Source organism: Pseudophryne corroboree, chromosome 11, assembly GCF_028390025.1.
Source record: "Pseudophryne corroboree isolate aPseCor3 chromosome 11, aPseCor3.hap2, whole genome shotgun sequence".
NCBI lineage: Eukaryota > Metazoa > Chordata > Amphibia > Anura > Myobatrachidae > Pseudophryne > Pseudophryne corroboree.
This window is the reverse complement of record NC_086454.1, coordinates 104524848-104551136: the sequence shown is the minus strand read 5'-3', so window position 1 is coordinate 104551136 and position 26289 is coordinate 104524848. Positions and strand designations below refer to the sequence as shown.

At 42.1% G+C, this 26289-nt stretch overlaps 1 long non-coding RNA gene across 1 annotated transcript in view; it reads left to right on the top strand.

Annotated features, from left to right (window-relative positions):
- Positions 1–25116, top strand: part of LOC134969986 (uncharacterized) — a 97031-nt gene extending 71915 nt beyond the window's left edge. The window contains exons 2-3 of the long non-coding RNA XR_010189602.1: positions 13932–14239; positions 24901–25116. This is a non-coding gene — a long non-coding RNA (uncharacterized LOC134969986). The remainder of the gene's footprint in view (positions 1–13931; positions 14240–24900) is intronic.
- The last annotated feature ends 1173 nt before the right edge of the window (positions 25117–26289 follow it).

Below are 26289 nucleotides of genomic sequence, written 5' to 3'. Positions count from 1 at the left end.
AAAAATTCCATTAATAATTCAATTAATAACTAAATCATAGACAACACACCTTATATACAGCATATTCACTTAATATTCATAATATTATTCTTTAAATACCCGCTGGTTTATAGCAACTCTCAGAATTACAGGAATATATTCCAGGAAATTTTTTCGTTAAGGCCTCTAGGTGAAATGGTGTCCAAAATATATATCCATTTTGATTCACACTGACTAAGGCGTTTCTTACGGTCACCACCTCGAATATCATTAGGAATGTGATCTATTATTTTGTACCTTAAAGAGGCTAAAGTGTGTTGAGCTTCCTTGAAATGGCGAGCCACCGGTTGGTCGCAATCTTTATTCTCCAATGCTGCTTTTATAGCCGAGCGATGTAAAGCCATACGCTCTCTAAATGTGCGAATAGTCTGACCAACATAATATAGCCCGCAGGGGCACATAATAATATACACTACAAATTGCATCATGCAATTTAAGACATGATTAATCTTAAATTTACGGCCCGTATGTGGATGTTTAAAATATACTCTGGGTTCCATAAAACTGCACGTTGTGCATGATGCACATTTGTAACAACCCAACTTCTTCTTTTTCTGTAACAGGAAATAGCTACTGGGACTGACGGGTACATGCATGATTGATGAATTTAACATCAGTTACAAAACCTAATTGGAGGATAAAAAACATAAAGCGACCTGGGAAAAGCTTGCACAACAATGTAAGTCCTATCGACAAGAGTTACTGAAATTTAAAAAAAGCAAATTGACCGTGGTACAAACTGACTATGAGGATCAAAGGGTGTACCATTGGCTGTCGGGTACTACTACCAAGGGCAATCGTTCATATAACCGCCCTCGTACATCTCAAGATAGAAGACAACAATGAGGAAACCAATCCAACAGTGATAGCGACTTCAATGTCAATGATTCTGATGAAACTCACTCATAAAGAACGCCTGTGAGTAGATTTACCCGGTCAAAAAACGAGGTTCCTGGAACAAGCCCACGCGACGGGGGAGGCAGTCGGAAAGAATATACAAAGCCGCTAATAAACAAGAGCAAGGCCAGGAACTAGTCTTTAATTTATCTTCACGTACCTTGTCGTCTACAGAGATCTCGGTACTCAATAAAGGACTATCATTTATTCCCAGTAATCCACACAATGACCTTAAATGGAAAATTGATCTTCACCGGTTCAATAGATCTCTTCGGATCAAAGAGTTTTTCCAAAACCAATTGCCTGTACAAGATGATCCATTCCGGGACTTTCATAAAAAGTTTTCTAGATCTAAATTTGATCCTGCTTCTAATAATTCTTCTTTAAGAACATTCTCACGTTTGCTAGATGAATCCGTAAATAAATTTGATATGGCGTCCAAAAAACAATTTCATAATCTGGATAGATTACAGAAACAAGCCTTACGGGACTTAAGATCATACCCTGATATTGTTATACGGCCCGCGGAAAAGGACGGGGCCATAGTTGTTATGGACACTAGCAAATACATTGAGGAAATAGATCAACAGCTAGCAGAGCCAAATACCTATTTGAAATTAACGCAAAACCCGAGTGATCAATATAAGCGTGAACTTGATTTGATCTTAACTACTGCTGTGAGGAACGGAGTTATCAATAAAAAATTGCATGATGCATTGATCCAGTCTCATCCAGTCATCCCTATTTTGTATACGATTCCCAAGGTACACAAGAATGCCCAAAACCCCCCGGGTAGGCCGATTATATCGGCGAGAGGGTCTCTTTTACAACCAATATCTAAATTTTTGGACTATTTGTTACAACCGTTAGTGGTTAAACAAAGTACGTTCTTGAAAGATACCACGCAATTTTTGTTAAAGTTGGGCCAATTGAAGAATATTCCCAGCGGGGCATTCCTGTGTACCCTGGATGTGAAAAATTTATATACAGTAATACCACATACTATGGGTCTAGACTGTATGAAGCTATTTTTACATTCTAATCATTTTACTGATTTTGATATTTCACTGTTTTTGGAATTACTTAGATTTATCCTTACAAAAAAAAATTTCTTACACAACAGGAAATATTTACAGTGCACTGGCTGTGCGATGGGGACGAATGTGGCCCCATCGTACGCCAATGTATTTATGTTTGAGCAAGAGCGTAATTTTTTCTTTACAGATCCATCTATATCTAAAAAGATCATGATGTATACAAGATACATAGATGATCTTTTCATTATTTGGACAGGCTCAGAATCTGAGCTAATAGAGTTGGTAACAAACATTAACTCTTTAAACCATCCGGTAAAATTTACGTTTCAATACAGCCAAACAGAAATCAATTATCTGGATGTATTGGTTAAAATTAAGGAAAACCAATATATTTACGGAAGTTTTCCATAAACATACAGATCGGAATACTCTGTTACATCACAGTAGTTGTCACTCTCCACCATGAAAAAAAGCTCTCCCAAAATCTCAGATGCTTAGAGTAGCTAGAATCACTAGTAACCCTAGTCAGCTTGCACCTGCCCTTGATCTAGTTTCAGAGAAATTCACTAAGCGAGGATATCCTTTATCCTTATTAGAGGAAACGAAGAAACAAGTGTTAGCAACCCCGAGACAAAATTTGCTAAAGTCAGAATCAAGGGATAAAAAACAGGATAGGATTCCACTAGTTTCTGAATACACTTAGGCTAGCCAGGTTTTACCACGTGCCACCAAAGCATTGTGGCCTATTGTATCAGGTGATAGTGAGTTACCGGTTTTTAAAAATAAAAATATCATGCCCTGTTACAAAAGGGGTAGAAACTCGCGTGATCTGTTAGTGAAAACTAATATCAGGCATGTACCCGTCAATCCCAGTAGCTCTTTCCTGTTACAGAAAAAGAAGTTGGGTTGTTACAAATGTGCATCATGCACGAAGTGCAGTTTTATGGAAACCGGAGCATATTTTAAACATCCACATACGGGCCGTAAATTTAAGGTTAATCATGTCTTAAATTGCATGATGCAATTTGTAGTGTATATTATTATGTGCCCCTGCGGGCTATATTATGTTGGTCAGACTATTCGCACATTTAGAGAGCGTATGGATTTACATCGCTCGGCTATAAAAGCAGCATTGTAGAATAAAGATTGCGACCAACCGGTGGCTCGCCATTTCAAGTAAAGCTCAACACACTTTAGCCTCTTTAAGGTACAAAATAATAGATCACATTCCTAATGATATTCGAGGTGGTGACCGTAAGAAACGCCTTAGTTAGTGTGAATCAAAATGGATATATATTTTGGACACCATTTCACCTAGAGGCCTTAACGAAAAAAATTCCTGGAATATATTCCTGTAATTCTGAGAGTTGCTATAAACCAGCGGGTATTTAAAGAATAATATTATGAATATTAAGTGAATATACTGTATATAAGGTGTTTTGTCTATGATTTAGTTATTAATTGAATTATTAATGGAATTTTTTACCTAAAGTGCAGTTGATGTATTCTCTAATATACCGATTTTTAATTATATATGTTGTATGTTTCACATTTTTTAACACTATCTATACACCGATGTATCTATACATAATGTATCACGATGCTTTCACATTGTGTATTTGTGTGCAGGAACGAGTGGCGGCCGCGGCGCTGTTACCCAGGCAACGGAGTAGGACGCGTGTGGCCACAGTGTTTCCGAAGCTACAGCGTCTCCGAGGTAACCGTCTGACAGGAAACACGTCAATATGGGACCCTCCTCACTTCCGGCCGGGCGGGAGCAGCGGGCGTCCCTGTACCGGACTGCACACTCTTATTTAAAGGTAAGACTGACACAGTAATGAGATATGTTTCTAAGAATTTTTCACTTGTATTCACGTCCTGACGAAAAGGCCTGCGAGCCTTGAAACGTCGACATCCACCCATCTGAGATTATGATGATTGCCTAAATACACAAGCTTGATTTCAATTTATGGGAGTGCCGCCTCGTCCTTTCTTTGAAAAAGACATTTGGTAACTATTAAGAATTTGGGATGGCACCCCATTTCGATGCAGTATTTATCCAGAGTGCCAAGCTACAGTATATTATATTTATATATATATATATATATATATATATATATATAGTACTCCAAGAAGAAAACGGCACTGGACGCAATGTATATGAAAATAAGGTGTATTGCAAAAAACGACAGCTGTTTCAGGGCAGCAGCCCTTTCCTCAAGTAGACAGCAACACCACCAACAAATGGACAAGACACACATACAACACTTACCCCACCTAAATACCCGCTGCAGTGCTCCCCACCGCCGTCTCTCCCCGCGTCCTGGCTTCCGGAAGTGAAGCCGCCGGGTCACTTCCGGTCAGCGCGTCACTGGTTACCATGGCGAGCCGATGTTTGCGGCTCACCTCGTCCCTGCTGCGCTTCACAGGGTGCCGGCTCAGCTTCCTCCATGGCCAGGAAGCTTGTGATCGGAGGGGGGAGGCAGGTAATCTGATGCACATACAGTTGAACATAATAAACAACAAAAAACAAATAATGTACATAGAAAACAAGCAATTGTATACAAACAGATCACTGATACAGGAACATTAAAGTCCCTGCTGTGTAGCCCAGGAGAATACCCAAGAGTGGAAACCGGACTCCTAATAACTGGAAACAAAGGGTTCAATAGTGATAAGCAATAAGCCTTAAACCATTGAAACTATATAAATAAATGTAGAAGCTACATGGGTTCTCCCTCCCCAATACTTTTATGGAAACGCATATTCAATAATGGGCACGTAATGCCTAACCAAGTGTGTTCCAATTAATCTTGTCGTTCAGGCCGCGAGGCCAAAACGTATCTAATTTTAAAATCCAACGAGTCTCCTTCTCCAGTAGGATCCTAGCTCTGTCCCCTCCCCTCATGGATAATGGAACATGTTCAATACCAAAGTATTTTAAGGAACTAAGAGGGTGGCCTGCGTTTTTAAAATGCCGGGCCACCGGCTGGTCAACAGGTTTACCCTCCAGAGTCAATTTAATGGCAGAACGGTGTGCCGCCATGCGTTCGCTAAATTTGCGTGTGGTTTGCCCAATGTAGAATAAACCACATGGGCAAACAATAGCATACACCACAAATGAGGTGCTGCAGGTAATTACCTGTCTGATAGAGAATTTAACACTCCTATGTGGATGCTGAAAATCTTTACAAGGCACCATATAACTACACGTTGTGCACTTAGGGCAACGGTAGCAACCCGGAGCTTTTTTTTGGATATTAATAACCGGTAAGCTACCCATCCCAGTGATGTCTGTTTTTACAATTCTATCACGCAAATTAGCGCCACGCCTGAATGCAGCAATGGGTTTAATATTTTTGAATGATGGTAATTCTGGATCCGATGACACTATAGGCCACAGGGCTTTTGAAGCCCTGCGGATGATTGGACTAGCCGTTGAGAAGTCAGTGGCCCAAGGGAGGATATTACTGGGATCTTTTTTTATTGGATGTAACAACTGCTCCCTGGACATCTGCAGCACCTGTTGTTTTTGAGACTGCAATACTGAATTGTCATAACCCCTCTGTAAAAATTTAAGGATCATATTGTCTAGAAGGGCCGGGATCTTTTCACTATCACTTGTGATGCGAGCTACCCGCATCATCTGGGACAGGGACACTCCCTTTTTCAACGGCTTGGGATGATGACTGGAGGCCATCAACAATGTGTTCCTGTCGGTGGGTTTGGAGAAGATTTCAGTAGAAATACCACCCTCCTTGAGTACAATTTTCACGTCAAGAAAGTTAGCTTCCCTCTCTTCGCAGACATACGTGAATTTAATAGGGGAAGGGAGAGCATTAATTTCTGACATCAATCCCAGGAAGGCTTCTTTCCCACCCCCCCATAACAGGAAAACATCATCGATATACCTGGTATAAAGGATGATATTCTCAGCTACTGCTGGATTGGTAAAAAACATCTTATGTTCTTGAGCAAACATGTAGATATTAGCATACGAGGGTGCTACCGATGAACCCATCGCGCACCCTCGTAGCTGCAAGTAGAACTCACCATCAAACAAGAAGTAATTTCTGCTTAAGGTGAGCTCTAACAGGGTCAAGAACAAGCTGTGGTTAAATACAGATGGAGACAGGTTATCCTCCAGGAAATCCCGCATCGCACACATCCCCTCCTGATGTGGGATGGATGTATATAGGCTGCAAACATCCAGGCAACACATCAAGGTGCCAGGTGGTACCGTAGCAAGCTCCTGCAATTTCAAAATAAAAGAATTAGTGTCCTTGAGAAATGTTCCTTGTTCCAATAATAGCGGCTGTAAAATACTATCCAAAAGTCGGGACACTGGTTGGAATAAAGAGTCTCTGGCGGAGATCATCGGTCTCCCGGGCGGTTTCGTTTGGTGTTTATGAAGCTTCGGGATAGTATACAGTATGGGGCTCTTTGGGAACTGGACACATAACACCTTATGTACTTTATCGGGCAATAAGCCCTGTGTCTTTGCTTCTTCCAATATAGTGAACAGTTCTTGTTGGTATTCTAACGTTGGATTCTTAGAGAGCTTACGGTATACCTCCTGATCAGCTAATTGGCTCAGAGCTTCCTCCCTATAATACTCCAGATCCATGATAACTATGGCCCCGCCCTTATCGGCGGGCCGGATCACAATGTCCTTATAGGACTGTAGATTTTTTAAAGCTTCTCTCTCACTGACGGACATGTTCAATTTGATTTTTGCAGGAGCAGCCACAAATCTGCTGACCGATTCTTCCATGAGCCTGCTGAAGGTTCTAATGGAGGGATTAGAGGAAACTGGATCGAACTTGGATCTGGAGGCTTGTTGCAAAAACTTGTCAAATACAGAAGGTGCGACGGTTTGTTGGGGAGAATTCTGAAAAAATTCTTTAAGCCTAAGCTTTCTGGTGAATTGATGTAGGTCTCGCGACCAATTGAATGGATCATGCGCATTGGTCGGTACAAAGCTAAGTCCACGACTTAGGACCTGTGTTTCAGTGGACGTGATGGTTCTGCGGGACAAATTGAATATTAAGTGTAGTTCTTGTCCTGGGCGGCTTTTCTGACCCCTTTTGTTCTGGCCACCCCTGCGGGTGGGAGTGCGTCGGACCTGCCAGAGCCTTCTTTCGTGGCTTGTCCTAAAGGGACACTGCCAGAGGCTTCCTCAGATTCTGAAAAGGCAAAATCACTGTCGCTGCTGGATTTAGCACTCCTGGGGCCTTGTTTCGTCCTCTGCCACGGTCTACGTCTCTGTGTAAATCGCGGTTTGTCCGAACCATCCACGCCCGCTAGCCACCTGTAGACTTTGTTGTCATCATAATCCTGGTCTACCGTCATCTTTTTATTACGCTTAAACTTGAGTAAATCCCGCCTGTATTGGTCACACTGGGTCTCCAGTTTGTGAACCCAATCTTGGGATTTATCAGATTCCAGCACCTTCATATTCTCCCTTTCAAAGGTCGCAATTTTCTGCCGTGTGAGCTGTAATTCCCTGTTTGCCTCCTCGATCACCAAGACCATAAGATCGAAGGCACATTTATTGAGGATTCCGATCCACTTTCTGACAAATTCCGGGTTGTGACGCCCAATAGTCGGCACATTGCGGATACGGAATCCTCTGGGTATTTTATGCTCTCTGTAGTATTCGGTGAGGGATATGCCATGTAACAAGAAGTCTATTTCCCTGCGTTTAAATTTCATAAGCTGGAACAGACAATCTTCAGCTTTCATTGCTGTGTCCATAACAGGTAAAATTTCTTTGGACAAGATGTTATCAATCTGTTCCTGGGTAAAACTAAATGTCTCACCAGGGGTCATATTACCCATGATATTACACCCTGGGACGTCCTGGGTCACACTTGCATTTTGCTCCATAATTCTGTGTACAAGCAAACACTTCCGTGCAGTACAGTGTAATAGTGAGTGTCCAAATGGGATTTAAACGAACATCACAAAGTGGTAGGTGCCTTACAACTGGTGCCTGAGGTGGCACAACAAATACTTGCAATTCAGTCGGCACTCTATGGATTAAGAAATCACAACTAGCCTCCGTGCAGCGTTAGACATGTCTAACGCTGCACGGAGGCTAGTTGTGATTTCTTAATCCATAGAGTGCCGACTGAATTGCAAGTATATATATATATATATATATATATATATATATACACCAGCCAAAAAAATTGGGGAGCATCACACCCCCCCTCCTTACCCCACGCCCAGTGCCAAAAGATTTCCCCCCCCCCAATTCCCCCCACTTCTGTGGAAGCCAGTCCCCCTAATCTCTTTGCAGAGTGCAGCATAAACTGGGCAGAGCCAGACATACACTGTAGGTACAGATGTGTCCACATACATCTTTGCTATATCCGGCCATGTATGGCTTGGTTTAACATACTATAGACTCAGAGATTTAGCCATGCCTTGTGATTTTTCTTAACTTGCTTCTTTAATATGTTACTTTATACATATTCTATTATGGCAAACAAAAATTAAAAAATCCATCCACCTGTTACTCATGCAAAACACCTGAGCCATGTTTTGCATGTTGTGCCAAATTTAGCAAATTAGCAAAGATGTAAGTGGACACATCTGTATTATAGGCAAATGCCTATCATTTGGAATGCCTAGGGGCATCCCTACTCTAGGACCAGCCTGTCTCTCACTGGTGGCAAAGTGTATTAATAATTTTTTTTTATTTTTTTATGAACAATTGCAGTGTAGCCTTTGGCTGATGCAGGAGTGGAATAGGGGTAGAGTAGGCACTGTGACTGATCACCTGCTCACCCAATTAATTACTTTGACATACTGATTTGACCACCATGGTGACCAGTGTGTGGATGCCGGGGCATGGCGTGGGTGGAGCAGGAGCTAATGAGGAGTAAGGGCAGGCTCCATCAGTCATGGAGAACACTGCTGCTTTTACCTGCTGCGGGCCAATGGAGAAATGATGGCGGTTGAGCCTATGGGAGTGCCGGTAAGGCCCCACATCTGTGAACAAGCTGCATCCTCTGGTCTGAACTTCACCAGTGCGTGCTCAATTTAGTCTGAGCAATGCTGCTTACTATATCAATGTAGCTGTCTCTTCTTTCCTCCAGGCACCAGTAAACTGTATGTGTCACCATGTTGACCCCCCGAACAGCTACAGTGTGCGTGTGTCTTATGTGTGTCATTTTGTACCCTACAAGGCCCCAGTGCGTATGTAACCATGTTCCTCCCCAAACTAGTGTGTGTGTCATTTTGTACCCAACAAATTCCCACTGTGTATGTATCCATGCCCCCCAACCAAGATACAGTGTGTGCCATATTGTACTGTCTTTGGTCACAATGTAACCATTCCCCCCTGTTTCTGCCCCACAGTTTCCAGTGTGCCACCTTGCAACCACTCCCCAATATGTATGTCTTCATATCCCTGTCCAGGCTCCATTATGTATGCCACCATGTCCTACCAGACCCCATGGTGTATGTCATCATGCACAAGCCCCAGTGTGTATGTCACCATATCCCCACCAGGCACCTGTATATATGTCACTATTCCCCCCACAGGCCCCAGTGTATATCATCATGCCCCCACCAAATCCCAAGTATGTGTGTCACCATATACACCCAGGCCCCAGCATATGTCCCATGCCCCCATGCTCCTAGTGGGTATGGCAACATGCCCCCAGGCCCCAATATGTATGTCACCATGTCCTCCAAGACCCCAGTATGTACATATGTCACCATGCCAAGGTCACAGTGTGTCACCATGGCCTCAGGGTATATTACAATATATCTTCCCAGGCACCAGTGAACCTCCTCCAGGCCCCAGTGTGTATGTCACCGTGCACCCCCATCCAGGCTGCAGTGTGTGTGTCACCATATCCCTCCATGGCACTGTATGTATGTCATTATGCCCCCCCCCGGTTCTAGGGTGTATGTCAACATGCCACCCTATCTGCATATAAACACAAAGGTTTGTGTTGGGATTATCTGCTAGGGGGCATTAACCAAAGTCTTGAAGTCTTGCCAAATCGGTTAGGGCCATGTCTGAGTGCGGGTCATGGGCAGGACTGATAATCAGTACCCCCTGCTGTAGCTGATCTCTGCATATGCAGTGATCAGCATAATTGTGCTGGGAGGGGAGAAATGTTCCCATCATCGCATGTTTACTTCCGGCATCTGATCCCCACTTTGAATTCTGGGGCATGATTTTGGGAGTGATGCCGGTGGTGAGAGACTGCCGCATCACTCCCAGGTGTGGCTACAGCAGGATGAAGTCTATATTGCCCCTCCAGGTCCACTGGGATGGTAAAGTATAAACAAGTCTGTTTTTGAGCAAAAATTCTTTAAAAACGTATGTTGGCATTTTGACATGTCGGCATTTTGAACATGTTGGTATAATGAATGTCGGTATTTTGACCATGTCAGTATTTTGAATGTTGATCAATGGCTGTTGGGATTATGACCATTGTTATTGTGTCTGTCTTTATATCAACTGCTACCCATCATATGTGCTAAGACATTGCCAAGTAATGCACTATTGGCTGCGGTCATATCACATACATTATTGCCAGTTAAGTGGTGAATCCAAACCTTGATCCTAACAATAATGCTCTAACCAAAACTTTAACCCAAACCCCTAATCCAACTGTAACCCCTAACCCTAATAACCACACCCTAGAAAGATAGACAAGATGGCCAAATGGTTCTTACCTGCCTTCAAATTCTATGTTTCTATGACATCATGCAACCCGGGTGGAAAAAAAATAAACTTTTAATGTGTTGCCTGCCAGTCTCCCTCTTTCTGCCTGCGCCCTGCTGAATACAGCACAGTATGTGATCTGGAATACCAAGAATCTTGGAGCCCAGTACAATTGTCTTCCATGAACTCCCCTGTTGCCGGGCCAGCATAGTGCTTTTGAATACCCTTGGACTCTTCTCTAGGTTGTTCTTTGAACTCTGTGGGCCTAATTCGGACCTTATTGCAGCAGTAAAATTGTTCTCCAATGGGCAAAACCATGTGCTCTGCAGGTGGGGCAGATATAACATGTGCAGAGAGAGTTGAATTTGGGTGGGGTGTGTTCAAACTGTAATCTAAATTGCAGTGTAAAAATAAAGCAGCCATTATCAGTGGCAAATGCAGGATTTGCATGGGGTTTTCCACTCCAGAACTGGGAGAAGCCAAGCACGGGAGGTGACCCAGTATATGCTGGGTCCGTAAAACTAGTGTGTGTGTGTGTGTATATATACATATATATATATATATATATATATATATATATATATATATATATACACACACATATGGTATATATATATATATATAAAACAATAGAAGAATTGGCTCCAGGGGGTCGCATCAACTCCCAGTATTCCAACCCCTAATTGGTTAATACTTTTTTTTAAAATAACATGTTCCATCATAAAACATTTATTAAAAACATATTCAAATTAATACACAGGAGATAAATTATTCCACACTTTAAGATGTATGACTCTTAGCGCTGAATACAAATGTTAAAGGATCACAACAATCTCCTCCTTCTCCTTATAGTTGGTTCGGAGATAGCTTCACAACACAGACAACCCAACGCGTTTCGTCTTATACAAAAGACTTCATCAGGGGTATCTCTACAATAGTAAAAAATCTTATCAGAACTAAAAATAATTGTTCCTTAATAAAAATGCATAATACATTCAATCAAAATATATGAGGAACATATCATTATAATAGAACAAGGATATATCAGAGCAGACAGAATGAAAAGGAAGAAAATTACAATTGAATCTTGGGTCCTACCTCAAGCAGCTGAGAAGTACAGTAGTTTATACAAACAGTATAATGCGACAAAACTTGTTCATACATGCATGATGGAAACTTCAATATAACACCGAGGCTTTCTGATGAACAATCAGTGTGGCCTAATTGGAAAAATATTTACCTCATCATATATACTGAGTGTTCATATTATATATGTAATAAAAATATATCATAATGTCCCCTCACATACCTTGTGGTGAGAACTTGTACAAAAATTCGGAAACCAAGGTACTGAAGGGTCACTTAGAAAGGAAACCTAATAAATTCATATTTAGGGCAAATTAGTGAAAGGTCATTATCAGATATTTAATTAGTCAATGATATCAGTTTTGACTTAGGATAATTGATGCATTTTATAATGAAACCGTATTTAAAGAACAACCTCCCTTTTTAGGTATAACATTTATTGGAGGTTTTTAAGACAAAAAAACTCTTGCTGATCACTACTACCATTCTGGCCCATAGCAATTAAATACTCTAATGAGTCCAGCTGTTTCATTGATTGACATAATGAAAGTGCTGATCATTAAACCCAGACTCTAAAAAGTGCTGGAATGAATTATCAAAGAATAAACTTTTAATTACATACTGTCACAAAATCAAAAGAGATGTGAAAGTGAATATATCCAACCATTGAAAGCACTAAAGTGCAATATTGCAAATATACATGAATAAAATATACATAGTGACATTTACAAATTTAAACAGAGCTTTGTTCAGAATGATGCCATATTCCCTCACCTTCTATATATCTGCAGTGGACGCTCAGTACCTGTGCAATGAAGCACCAGACTAAATGTTACCCCTTATAAAGGGAAAGGTGATGATGTCATCACATATCCTATTTTGATTGGTGCACAAATAAAGGCTAATTATAGCCTGATTATTAATGGTATAAACTAACCAACCTATGAATTTTATCCTCTTATCATTAGGATTGATTCACTATAATAATCCTCACCCTTATATCCACCCAATATAAGTAAAAGTTTAATTGTTATATGACCCACAATGCATTGCAGTGTGAGTCTCATTGAAAGCTGCTTTTGTGAATGAATTACAGTATTAGTAGCCAATCACTGTGTAATAGGGGCGGGTACTTTAGCCTCTGATATTAGAATATCTGTGTATATCTATAAATAAACATATTGTGAGCACTTAAGAGACACTGCTGTGGGGAAAGTGCTTCCCTTCAGCCCCCTCCACCACCTCTGATCGTTAAAACGAACGGTCCAGGACGCTGCACGCGTCCGCTATAGCAGGACCTAATGCGTTCCAGCGCCATCTCTGTTTTGCGTTCCACCAGCCCCGTCCGGCGCTTCCCGTCATCTGACCTGATCACAGGTTATAGGCGGCCAATAAGGAGACTCTCTACCGATTACAGAAGCTAGAATACCGAACGACCGTTCAATAGATAGCCACTTGTACATACTTTAACCCCCGCTTGAATCAATCATTAGTGTCTCATCTGACAATAAATTCCATACCTATGGGGCATACTTATTTCTATTCCATACATTAGAGGAGAAATGAGAGGTCAGAACCCATCATATCCCATATAGTGTACCTATATGAACTATACAGATAGCCTCAGGCCCTATTTAAAAACAGGACTAGGACCCTCGTATAGTTCACAATTCCTATGAGCCCGTTTTGTGGGAAATGCATATCCCACATACGTTTCCCGTATAACGTAAAATTTCATTTGAATTGATTTATACTTCAATGGGACCACTAGTATACCCATCTTCTAAATAGTATTTGATTTAAATGGGTCGTGAATTCTTTCACTACCAGTGTAAAACCTTATAAACAGTCATGTTCAATATATTATTAAATTGTGCTACATATGATCAATTGATGCCCATACACATTCTTATAAGTGAAATCTCGTAGCTACTACACTAACGTGATATCATCTTTACCTCATAAATTAGTGATATATTATTACAACCCACACCCTTTACAACGCTATATATGAATTGATACTTTACTGTATATGAATCAACTCGTAAAAACTAATGGTTGATTCAGATTAATTTAAAACTTTAAATATAGAACCTAAGGTTCTGTTATACTATACTATTACCTAATGTGCTATACGTGTTACTTGAATCCATATTAACTCTATACTATCCTCCCTACAGCTTGAAGTGATGTACAGTATACGGACACCCCCAGGGGCAAAACTCTGGGAGGCAGTGGAGTCGGCTGCCGCCGGGCTCCTGCCCTCAAGGGGGCACATCTCCTCCATTGTCTCCAGCTGACTGACCCTGGCGATCATTTGCTGCGAGGAGCTTTCGAGTCAGTGACACAGAAGCTGCCTCCTCATATATACAGAGAGCTGTCTGTGGCTGCAGCTAGGGGGAGCTCCAGAGTGCAGCTCCTGCCAGGCCCTTCCAGTTGAGTTGGCCGAGTGAAGCTCCCTGTTCCTCCGTTGGGCTGTTAGCAGCAGGTAGGCACTGGCAGCACTTGCCTCAAGCTGCACTGTGTGGGGGTGTGTGTAGTTGGAAGGGGGAGGGGTGCTGGGGGGGTCTTTAATAAATGTTGGCAGCACTGTGTTTTATGTGTGCATGTTTAAGTGAGGTGTGTGTGTGAGTGAAGGAGGCATATGTTTTTGTTTGTGTGTGTTTTTAAGTGAAAGAGGTATGTGTGCATGTAAGGGAGACGTGTGTGTGTGTGTGTGTGTGTGTGTGAGGCATATGTGTGTTTAAGTAAAAGAGGCATTTGTGTGTGTGTAAAAGTGAGAGGCGTGTGTATGTTTAAGTGAAGGAGGCGTGTGTGTAAGTGAGAGGCATGTGTGTAAGTGAGGAGTGTGTGTGTTTAAGCGAATGAGGCATGTGTGTTTAAGCGAAGGAGGCGTGTGTTTAAGCAAAGGAGGCATGTGTGTGTGTGTTTAAGCGAAGGAGGTGTGTGTAAGTAAGAGGCGTGAGTGTAAGTGAGAGGCATGTGTGTGTGTTTAAGTGAAAGAGGCATTTGTGTGTGTGTTTAAGTGAAAAAGGCGCTTGTGTGTTTTTAAGTAAAATAGGTATTTGTGTTTAAGTGAAAGAGACATTTGTGTGTGTGTGTTTTTATGTGAAATAGGCGTTTGTGTGTTTTTAAGTGAAAAAGGCATTTGTGCATTTTTTATATATAGATATATATATCGGCACACCACTGCGCCAAGGCATCTACATTGTGACACGCTGGTGGGTGAGGGAGTACTGTAGGTGTGCTATAAAGGTATGCTGGTGTCTATTTTATTGTGATGACTGACTTGGAGTGCCGTCCACTTTGCTTGTGTATCTATATTACTATTGGGAAAGGCACCTGAGCACGCTGCTACTGTTCTCCATGAGTGCCGGATAGCTACATATGAAGAGGGTGTGTGTGTGGGGGTGTGTATGTATGTAGGGGGGGGCAACAACATTTATCATGCCTCCGGGCGACTGGGGCAAACTTACGCCACTGTACACCCCTATGAACAAAGCTCCATCTTTACAATAGTATAGTCATATAAACATAAATACACATACTGACAATTTATTAAATTACATCCTACTCTTATGGCCTAAAATACCTTCTTAGTTTGAACCGGGGGAAGGTATAAGCTAATAACTGAACCTGTCACTGAGCAAGCATAGTCAATACATCAAAGGAGGGTTTGTCTCCCTTAAAGGAAGACTGCCATGTCTATGCTCTCGTTCAATCCATTCGGAATGAGGGTATTGAGGGTATAGATCCAGAAAGATTCCTTCTTAGTTAACTGTTTATCTCTATCACCTCCTCTCTTATCTTCCTGTATATGTTCAATCACTGTAAATGTCAAGCCCTGAACATCTGAATCATGTTTTTCCTGAAAGTGGCGGGGGAGGCTATGATTCTGAACTTTATTTCTAATATTCCGCAGGTGTTCCTGTATCCTTATTTTAAGGCTTCTCTTGGTTTTGCCTATATATGATAACTTGCAACTACATTCGATCTTGTATACCACATAGTTAGTATTGCAGGTAACCACTGACATTAAGCTGTGTGTTTTATTGCCCTCATCCTTCCAATGGAAGCCCTTCTTATCTACAAAACGGCAGCAGTTACATTTATTACAAGGAAAAAGGCCCCTTCGCTTCATGAGGGGGTGACCGTTGGTATTCTCTACATTTTGTTGGATGGTTTGAAGTTGACTGGGTGCCAATAAGTTCTTAAGATTTTTGGATTTTCTAAAGACGATGTTTGGTCTGTTGGGTAGATGTGGTCCCAATACAGGGTCCTTGAGGAGAAGGTGCCAATGTCGGTACATAATGTGCTTGATCTTAACATTTTCTTGATTGTGTTGCGTGATGAAGGGTCTCTCCGACTGACGTTTACAAATAGCAAAACGTCAGTCGGAGAGACCCTTCATCACGCAACACAATCAAGAAAATGTTAAGATCAAGCACATTATGTACCGACATTGGCACCTTCTCCTCAAGGACCCTGTATTGGGGCCACATCTACCCAACAGACCAAACATCGTCTTTAGAAAATCCAAAAATCTTAAGAACTTATTGGCACCCAGTCAACTTCAAACCATCCAACAAAATGTAGAGAATATCAACGGACACCCCCTCATGAAGCGAAGGGGCCTTTTTCCTTGTAATAAATGTAACTGCTGCCGTTTTGTAGATAAGAAGGGCTTCCATTGGAAAGATGAGGGTAATAAAACACACAGCTTAATGTCAGTGGTTACCTGCAATACTAACTATGTGTTATACAAGATCGAATGTAGTTGCAAGTTATCGTATATAGGCAAAACCAAGAGAAGCCTTAAAATAAGGATACAGGAACACCTGCGGAATATTAGAAATAAAGTTCAGAATCATAGCCTCCCCCGCCACTTTCAGGAAAAACATGATTCAGATGTTCAGGGCTTGACATTTACAGTGATTGAAAATACACAGGAAGATAAGAGAGGAGGTGATAGAGATAAACAGTTAACTAAGAAGGAATCTTATTGGATCTATACCCTAAATACCCTCATTCCGAATGGATTGAACGAGAGCATAGACATGGCAGTCTTCCTTTAAGGGAGACAAACCCTCCTTTGATGTATTGACTATGCTTGCTCAGTGACAGGTTCAGTTATTAGCTTATACCTTCCCCCGGTTCAAACTAAGAAGGTATTTTAGGCCATAAGAGTAGGATGTAATTTAATAAATTGTCAGTATGTGTATTTATGTTTATATGACTATACTATTGTAAAGATGGAGCTTTGTTCATAGGGGTGTCCGTATACTGTACATCACTTCAAGCTGTAGGGAGGATAGTATAGAGTTAATATGGATTCAAGTAACACGTATAGCACATTAGGTGATAGTATAGTATAACAGAACCTTAGGTTCTATATTTAAAGTTTTAAATTAATCTGAATCAACCATTAGTTTTTACGAGTTGATTCATATACAGTAAAGTATCAATTGATATATAGCGTTGTAAAGGGTGTGGGTTGTAATAATATATCACTAATTTATGAGGTAAAGATGATATCACGTTAGTGTAGTAGCTACGAGATTTCACTTATAAGAATGTGTATGGGCATCAATTGATCATATATAGCACAATTTAATAATATATTGAACATGACTGTTTATAAGGTTTTACACTGGTAGTGGAAGAATTCATGACCCATTTAAATCAAATACTATTTAGAAGATGGGTATACTAGTGGTCCCGTCGAAGTATAAATCAATTCAAATTAAATTTTACGTTATACGGGAAACGTATGTGGGATATGCATTTCCCACAAAACGGGCTCATAGGAGTTGTGAACTATACGAGGGTCCTAGTCCTGTTTTTAAATAGGGCCTGAGGCTATCTGTATAGTTCATATAGGTACACTATATGGGATATGATGGGTTCTGACCTCTCATTTCTCCTCTAATGTATGGAATAGAAATAAGTATGCCCCATAGGTATGGAATTTATTGTCAGATGAGACACTAATGATTGATTCAAGCGGGGGTTAAAGTATGTACAAGTGGCTATCTATTGAACGGTCGTTCGGTATTCTAGCTTCTGTAATCGGTAGAGAGTCTCCTTATTGGCCGCCTATAACCTGTGATCAGGTCAGATGACGGGAAGCGCCGGACGGGGCTGGTGGAACGCAAAACAAAGATGGCGCTGGAATGCATAAGGTCCCGCTATAGCAGACGCGTGCAGCGTCCTGGACCGTTCGTTTTAACGATCAGAGGTGGTGGAGGGGGCTAAAGGGAAGCACTTTCCCCACAGCAGTGTCTCTTAAGTGCTCACAATATGTTTATTTATAGATATACACAGATATTCTAATATCAGAGGCTAAAGTACCCGCCCCTATTACACAGTGATTGGCTACTAATACTGTAATTCATTCACAAAAGCAGCTTTCAATGAGACTCACACTGCAGTGCATTGTGGGTCATATAACAATTAAACTTTTACTTATATTGGGTGGATATAAGGGTGAGGATTATTATAGTGAATCAATCCTAATGATAAGAGGATAAAATTCATAGGTTGGTTAGTTTATACTATTAATAATCAGGCTATAATTAGCCTTTATTTGTGCACCAATCAAAATAGGATATGTGATGACATCATCACCTTTCCCTTTATAAGGGGTAACATTTAGTCTGGTGCTTCATTGCACAGGTACTGAGTGTCCACTGCAGATATATAGAAGGTGAGGGAATATGGCATCATTCTGAACAAAGCTCTGTTTAAATAATAAGAATTTACTTACCGATAATTCTATTTCTCGGAGTCCGTAGTGGATGCTGGGGTTCCTGAAAGGACCATGGGGAATAGCGGCTCCGCAGGAGACAGGGCACAAAAAGTAAAGCTTTAGGATCAGGTGGTGTGCACTGGCTCCTCCCCCTATGACCCTCCTCCAAGCCTCAGTTAGGATACTGTGCCCGGACGAGCGTACACAATAAGGAAGGATTTTGAATTCCGGGTAAGACTCATACCAGCCACACCAATCACACTGTACAACCTGTGATCTGAACCCAGTTAACAGTATGATAACAGCGGAGCCTCTGAAAAGATGGCTCACAACAATAATAACCCGATTTTTGTAACTATGTACAAGTATTGCAGATAATCCGCACTTGGGATGGGCGCCCAGCATCCACTACGGACTCCGAGAAATAGAATTATCGGTAAGTAAATTCTTATTTTCTCTATCGTCCTAGTGGATGCTGGGGTTCCTGAAAGGACCATGGGGATAATACCAAAGCTCCCAAACGGGCGGGAGAGTGCGGATGACTCTGCAGCACCGAATGAGAGAACTCCAGGTCCTCCTTAGCCAGGGTATCAAATTTGTAGGATTTTACCAACGTGTTTGCCCCTGACTAAATAGCCGCTCGGCAAAGTTGTAAAGCCGAGACCCCTCGGGCAGCCGCCCAAGATAAGCCCACCTTCCTTGTGGAATGGGCATTTAGATATTTTGGCTGTGGCAGGCCTGCCACAGAATGTGCAAGCTGAATTGTATTACACATCCAACTAGCAATAGTCTGCTTAGAAGCAAGAGCACCCAGTTTGTTGGGTGCATACAGGATAACAGCAAGTCAGTTTTCCTGACTCCAGCCGTCCTGGAACCTATATTTACAGGGCCCTGACAACATCTAGCAACCTGGAGTCCTCCAAGTCCCTAGTAGGCGCAAGGCACCAAAATAAGCTGGTTCAGGTGAAACACTGACACCACCTTAGGGAGAGAACTGGGGACGAGTCCGCAGCTCTGCCCTGTCCAAATGGACAACCAGATATGGGCTTTTTTGAGAAAAAAACCACCAATTTGACACGCGCCTGGTCCAGGCCAGGGCCAAGAGCATGGTCACTTTTCATGCGAGATGCTTCAAATCCACAGATTTGACTGGTTTTAAACCAATGTGATTTGAGGAATCCCAGAACTACGTTGAGATCCCACAGTGCCACTGGAGGCACAAAATGGGGTTGTATATTCAATACTCCCTTGACAAACTTCTGGACTTCAGGAACTGAAGCCACTTCTTTCTGGAAGAAAATCGACAGGGCCGAAATTTGAACCTTAATGGACCCCAATTTGAGGCCCATAGACACTCCTGTTTGCAGGAAATGCAGGAATCGACCGAGTTGAAATTTCTTCGTGGGGCCTTTCTGGCCTCACACCACGCAACATATTTTTGCCACATGTGGTGATAATGTTGTGCGGTCACCTCCTTTCTGGCTTTGACCAGGGTAGGAATGACCTCTTCCAGAATGCCTTTTTCCCTTAGGATCCGGCGTTCCACCGCCATGCCGTCAAACGCAGCTGCGGTAAGTCTTGGAACAGACATGGTACTTGCTGAAACAAGTCCCTTCTTAGCGGCAGAGGCCATAAGTCCTCTGTGAGCATCTCTTGAAGTTCCGGGTACCAAGTCCTTCTTGGCCAATCCGGAGCCATGAGTATAGTTCTTACTCCTCTACGTCTTATAAGTCTCAGTACCTTAGGTATGAGAAGCAGAGGATGGAACACATACACCGACTGGTACATCCATGGTGTTACCAGAACGTCCACAGCTATTGCCTGAGGGTCTCTTAACCTGGCGCAATACCTGGCCCGTTTTTTGTTCAGACGGGACGCCATCATGTCCACCTTTGGTATTTCCCAACGGTTTACAATCATGTGGAAAACTTCCCGATGAAGTTTCCATTCTGCCGGGTGGAGGTCGTGCCTGCTGAGGAAGTCTGCTTCCCAGTTTCCATTCCCGGAATGAAACACTGCTGACAGTGCTATCACATGATTTTCCGCCCAGCGAAAAGTCCTTGCAGTTTTTTCCATTGCCCTCCTGCTTCTTGTGCCGCCCTGTCTATTTACGTGGGCGACTGCAGTGATGTTTTTCCCACTGGATCAATACCGGCTGACCTTGAAGCAGAGGTCTTGCTAGGCTTAGAGTATTATAAATTTACCCTTAGCTCCAGTATATTTATGTGGAGAAAAGTCTCCAGACTTGATCACACTCCCTGGAAATTTTTTCCTTGTGTGACTGTTCCCCAGCCTCTCGGGCTGGCCTCCGTGGTCACCAGCATCCAATCCTGAATGCCGAATCTGCGGCCCTCTAGAAGATGAGCACTCTGTAACCACCACAGGAGAGACACCCTTGTCCTTGGATATAGGGTTATCCGCTGATGCATCTGAAGATGCGATCCAGACCATTTGTCCAGCAGATCCCACTGAAAAATTCTTGCGTGAAATCTGCCGAATGGAATTGCTTCGTAGGAAGTCACCATCTTTACCAGGACCCTTGTGCAATGATGCACTGATTTTAGGAGGTTCCTGACTAGCTCGGATAACTCCCTGGCTTTCTCTTCCGGGAGAAACACCTTTTTCTGGACTGTGTCCAGAATCATCCCTAGGCACAGCAGACTTGTCGTCGGGATCAGCTGCGATTTTGGAATATTTAGAATCCACCCGTGCTGTTGTAGCAGTATTGCTACTCCGACCTCCAACTGTTCCCTGGACTTTGCCCTTATCAGGAGATCGTCCAAGTAAGGGATAATTAAGACGCCTTTTCTTCGAAGAAGAATCATCATTTCGGCCATTACCTTGGTAAAGACCCGGGGTGCCGTGGACAATCCAAACGGCAGCGTCTGAAACTGATAGTGACAGTTCTGTACCACGAACCTGAGGTACCCTTAGTGAGAAGGGCAAATTTTGGACATGGAGGTAAGCATCCCTGATGTCTCGGGACACTATATAGTCCCCTTCTTCCTGGTTCGTTATCACTGCTCTGAGTGACTCCATCTTGATTTGAACCTTTGTAAGTGTTCAAATTTTTTTAGATTTAGAATAGGTCTCACCTAGCCTTCTGGCTTCAGTACCACAATATAATGTGGAATAATACCCCTTTTCTTGTTGTAGGAGGGGTAATTTGATTATCACCTGCTGGGAATACAGCTTGTGAATTGTTTCCCATACTGCCTCCTTGTCGGAGGGAGACCTTGGTAAACCAGACTTCAGGAGCCTGCGAAGGGGAAACGTCTCGACATTCCAATCTGTACCCCTGGGATACTACATGTAGGATCCAGGGGTCCTGTACGGTCCCAGCGTCATGCTGAGAGCTTGGCAGAAGCGGTGGAACGCTTCTGTTCCTGGGAATGGGCTGCCTGCTGCAGTCTTCTTCCCTTTCCTCTATCCCTGGGCAGATATGACTCTTATAGGGACGAAAGGACTGAGGCTGAAAAGACGGTGTCTTTTTCTGCAGAGATGTGACTTAGGGTAAAAACGCTGGATTTTCCAGCAGTTGCCGTGGCCACCAGGTCCGATGGACCGACCCCAAATAACTCCTCTTCCTTTATACGGCAATACACCTTTGTGCCGTTTGGAATCTGCATCACCTGACCACTGTCGTGTCCATAAACATCTTCTGGCAGATATGGACATCGCACTTACTCTTGATGCCAGAGTGCAAATATCCCTCTGTGCATCTCGCATATATAGAAAATGCATCCTTTAAATGCTCTATAGTCAATAAAATACTGTCCCTGTCAAGGGTATCAATATTTTTAGTCAGGGAATCCGACCAAGCCACCCCAGCTCTGCACATCCAGGCTGAGGCGATCGCTGGTCGCAGTATAACACCAGTATGTGTGTATATACTTTTTATGATATTTTCCAGCCTCCTGTCAGCTGGCTCCATGAGGACGGCCCTATCTATAGACGGTACCGCCACTTGTTTTGATAAGCGTGTGAGCGCCTTGTCCACCCTAAGGGGTGTTTCCCAACGCGCCCTAACTTCTGGCGGGAAAGGGTATACCGCCCATAATTTTCTATCGGGGGGAACCCACGCATCATCACACACTTCATTTAATTTATCTGATTCAGGAAAAACTACGGTAGTTTTTTCACATCCCACATAATACCCTCTTTTGTGGTACTTGTAGTATCAGAAATATGTAACACCTCCTTCATTGCCCTTAACGTGTGGCCCTAATAAGGAATACGTTTGTTTATTCACCGTCGACACTGGATTCAGTGTCCATGTCTGTGTCTGTGTCGACCGACTAAAGTAAACGGGCGTTTTAAAACCCCTGACGGTGTTTCTGAGACGTCTGGACCGGTACTAATTGTTTGTCGGCCGTCTCATGTCGTCAACCGACCTTGCAGCGTGTTGACATTATCACGTAATTCCCTAAATAAGCCATCCATTCCGGTGTCGACTCCCTAGAGAGTGACATCACCATTACAGGCAATTGCTCCGCCTCCTCACCAACATCGTCCTCATACATGTCGACACACACGTACCGACACACAGCACACACACAGGGAATGCTCTGATAGAGGACAGGACCCACTAGCCCTTTGGAGAGACAGAGGGAGAGTTTGCCAGCACACACCAAAAACGCTATAATTATATAGGGACAACCTTATATAAGTGTTTTCCCTTATAGCATCTTTTATATATTTCTAACGCCAAATTAGTGCCCCCCCTCTCTGTTTTAACCCTGTTTCTGTAGTGCAGTGCAGGGGAGAGCCTGGGAGCCTTCCCTCCAGCCTTTCTGTGAGGGAAAATGGCGCTGTGTGCTGAGGAGATAGGCCCCGCCCCTTTTTCGGCGGGCTCGTCTCCCGCTCTTTAATGGATTCTGGCAGGGGTTAAATATCTCCATATAGCCCCCGGAGGCTATATGTGAGGTATTTTTAGCCAAAAAAGGTTTTCATTTGCCTCCCAGGGCGCCCCCCTCCCAGCGCCCTGCACCCTCAGTGACTGCCGTGTGAAGTGTGCTGAGAGGAAATGGCGCACAGCTGCAGTGCTGTGCGCTACCTTAAGAAGACTGAGGAGTCTTCTGCCGCCGATTCTGGACCTCTTCTCGTTTCAGCATCTGCAAGGGGGCCGGCGGCGAGGCTCCGGTGACCATCCAGCCTGTACTGAGCTAATGTCCAGTAGCCAAAGAAGCCAATCCATCCTGCACGCAGGTGAGTTCACTTCTTCTCCCCTAAGTCCCTCGTTGCAGTGATCCTGTTGCCAGCAGGACTCACTGTAAAATAAAAAACCTAAGCTAAACTTTTCTAAGCAGCTCTTTAGGAGAGCCACCTAGATTGCACCCTTCTCGGCCGGGCACAAAAATCTAACTGAGGCTTGGAGGAGGGTCATAGGGGGAGGAGCCAGTGCACACCACCTGATCCTAAAGCTTTACTTTTTGTGCCCTGTCTCCTGCGGAGCCGCTATTCCCCATGGTCCTTTCAGGAACCCCAGCATCCACTAGGACGATAGAGAAATGTAAATGTCACTATGTATATTTTATTCATGTATATTTGCAATATTGCACTTTAGTGCTTTCAATGGTTGGATATATTCACTTTCACATCTCTTTTGATTTTGTGACAGTATGTAATTAAAAGTTTATTCTTTGATAATTCATTCCAGCACTTTTTAGAGTCTGGGTTTAAAGATCAGCACTTTCGTTATGTCAATCAATAAAACAGCTGGACTCATTAGAGTATTTAATTGCTATGGGCCAGAATGGTAGTAGTGATCAGCAATAGAGTTTTTTGTCTTAAAAACCTCCAATAAATGTTATACCTAAAAAGGGAGGTTGTTCTTTAAATACGGTTTCATTATAAAATGCATCAATTATCCTAAGTCAAAACTGATATCATTGACTAATTAAATATCTGATAATGACCATTCACTAATTTGCCCTAAATATGAATTTATTAGGTTTCCTTTCTAAGTTACCCTTCAGTACCTTGGTTTCCGAATTTTTGTACAAGTTATCTCACCACAAGGTATGTGAGGGGACATTATGATATATTTTTATTACATATATAATATGAACACTCAGTATATATGATGAGGTCAATATTTTTCCAATTAGGCCACACTGACTGTTCATCAGAAAGCCTCGGTGTTATATTGAAGTTTCCATCATGCATGTATGAACAAGTTTTGTCGCATTATACTGTTTGTATAAACTACTGTACTTCTCAGCTGCTTGAGGTAGGACCCAAGATTCAATTGTAATTTTCTTCCTTTTCATTCTGTCTGCTCTGATATATCCTTGTTCTATTATAATGATATGTTCCTCATATATTTTGATTGAATGTATTATGCATTTTTATTAAGGAACAATTATTTTTAGTTCTGATAAGATTTTTTACAATTTTAGAGATACCCCTGATGAAGTCTTTTGTATAAGACGAAACGCGTTGGGTTGTCTGTGTTGTGAAGCTATCTCCGAACCAACTATAAGGAGAAGGAAGAGATTGTTGTGATCCTTCAACATTTGTATTCAGCGCTAAGAGTCATACATCTTAAAGTGTGGAATAATATATCTCCTGTGTATTAATTTGAATATGTTTTTAATAAATGTTTTATGATGGAACATGTTGTTATTAATTTAAAAAAAAAGTATTAACCAATTAGGGGTTGGAATAGTGGGAGTTGATGCGACCCCCTGGCGCCAATTCTTCTATTGTTGTATATTCCTTATTTCCAGTCCCTTCTAACAGGGGACTTAGTTGAATCAGGCTGCCTATACCAAATAGTTTACATACGTATTTATTCAGGGTGACAGGTCTTACAAATTAGCGCAAAGGGAGAGTATTTGTTTTTATATAGATATATATATATATATATATATATATATATATATATACACACATACATATACACATAGCATATTAAACATGCATATATATATATATATATATATATATACAGTACACATGTGTGTGTGTGTATATATATATATATATATATATATATATATACATGTATATACTGGTTGAGTATCCCATATCCAAATATTCCGAATTACAGACTTTTTTGAGTGAGACTGAGATAGTGAAAACTTTGTTTTTTGATGGCTCAATGTACACAAACTTTGTTTAATACTCAAAGTTATTAAAAAATATTGTATTAAATGACCTCCAGGCTGTGTGCATAAGGTGTGTATATGAAACATAAATGAATTGTGTGAATGTACACACACTTTGTTTAATGCAGAAAGTTATAAAAATATTGGCTAAAATTACCTTCAGGCTGGGTGTATAAGGTGTATATGTAACATAAATGCATTCTGTGCTTAGATTTAGGTTCCATCACCATAATATCTCATTATGGTATGCAATTATTCCAAAATACAGAAAAATCCGATATCCAAAATTTCTCTGGTCCCAAGCATTTTGGATAAGGGATACTCCGCCTGTATATCATATGTGTGTGTGTGTTTATATGTATGTGTAATTAAAATAAAGTAAACTTTTATTAAGCACTTACAAGTGCCAACAGGAAGACAGCAGGCTGCAGAGGACACTAGACAGCCATTAATAATACTCGGCTCGAAAAATGCAGCAAAAAAAGAAATAAAAAAAAGAAAGAAATTTTGGGGTAGAGGGGGGGGGGGGGGGTTTCTGGGGGCTCGGAAACCCCCCCCTGCATGTGCCACTGAATATTTACCCTGCACAGAAACAAAGTAACCAACCCAAATCTAACTCACTCCGCACATGTTATATTTGCCCCAACTGCAGTGCATATAGCTTTGCCCGTTGGACAA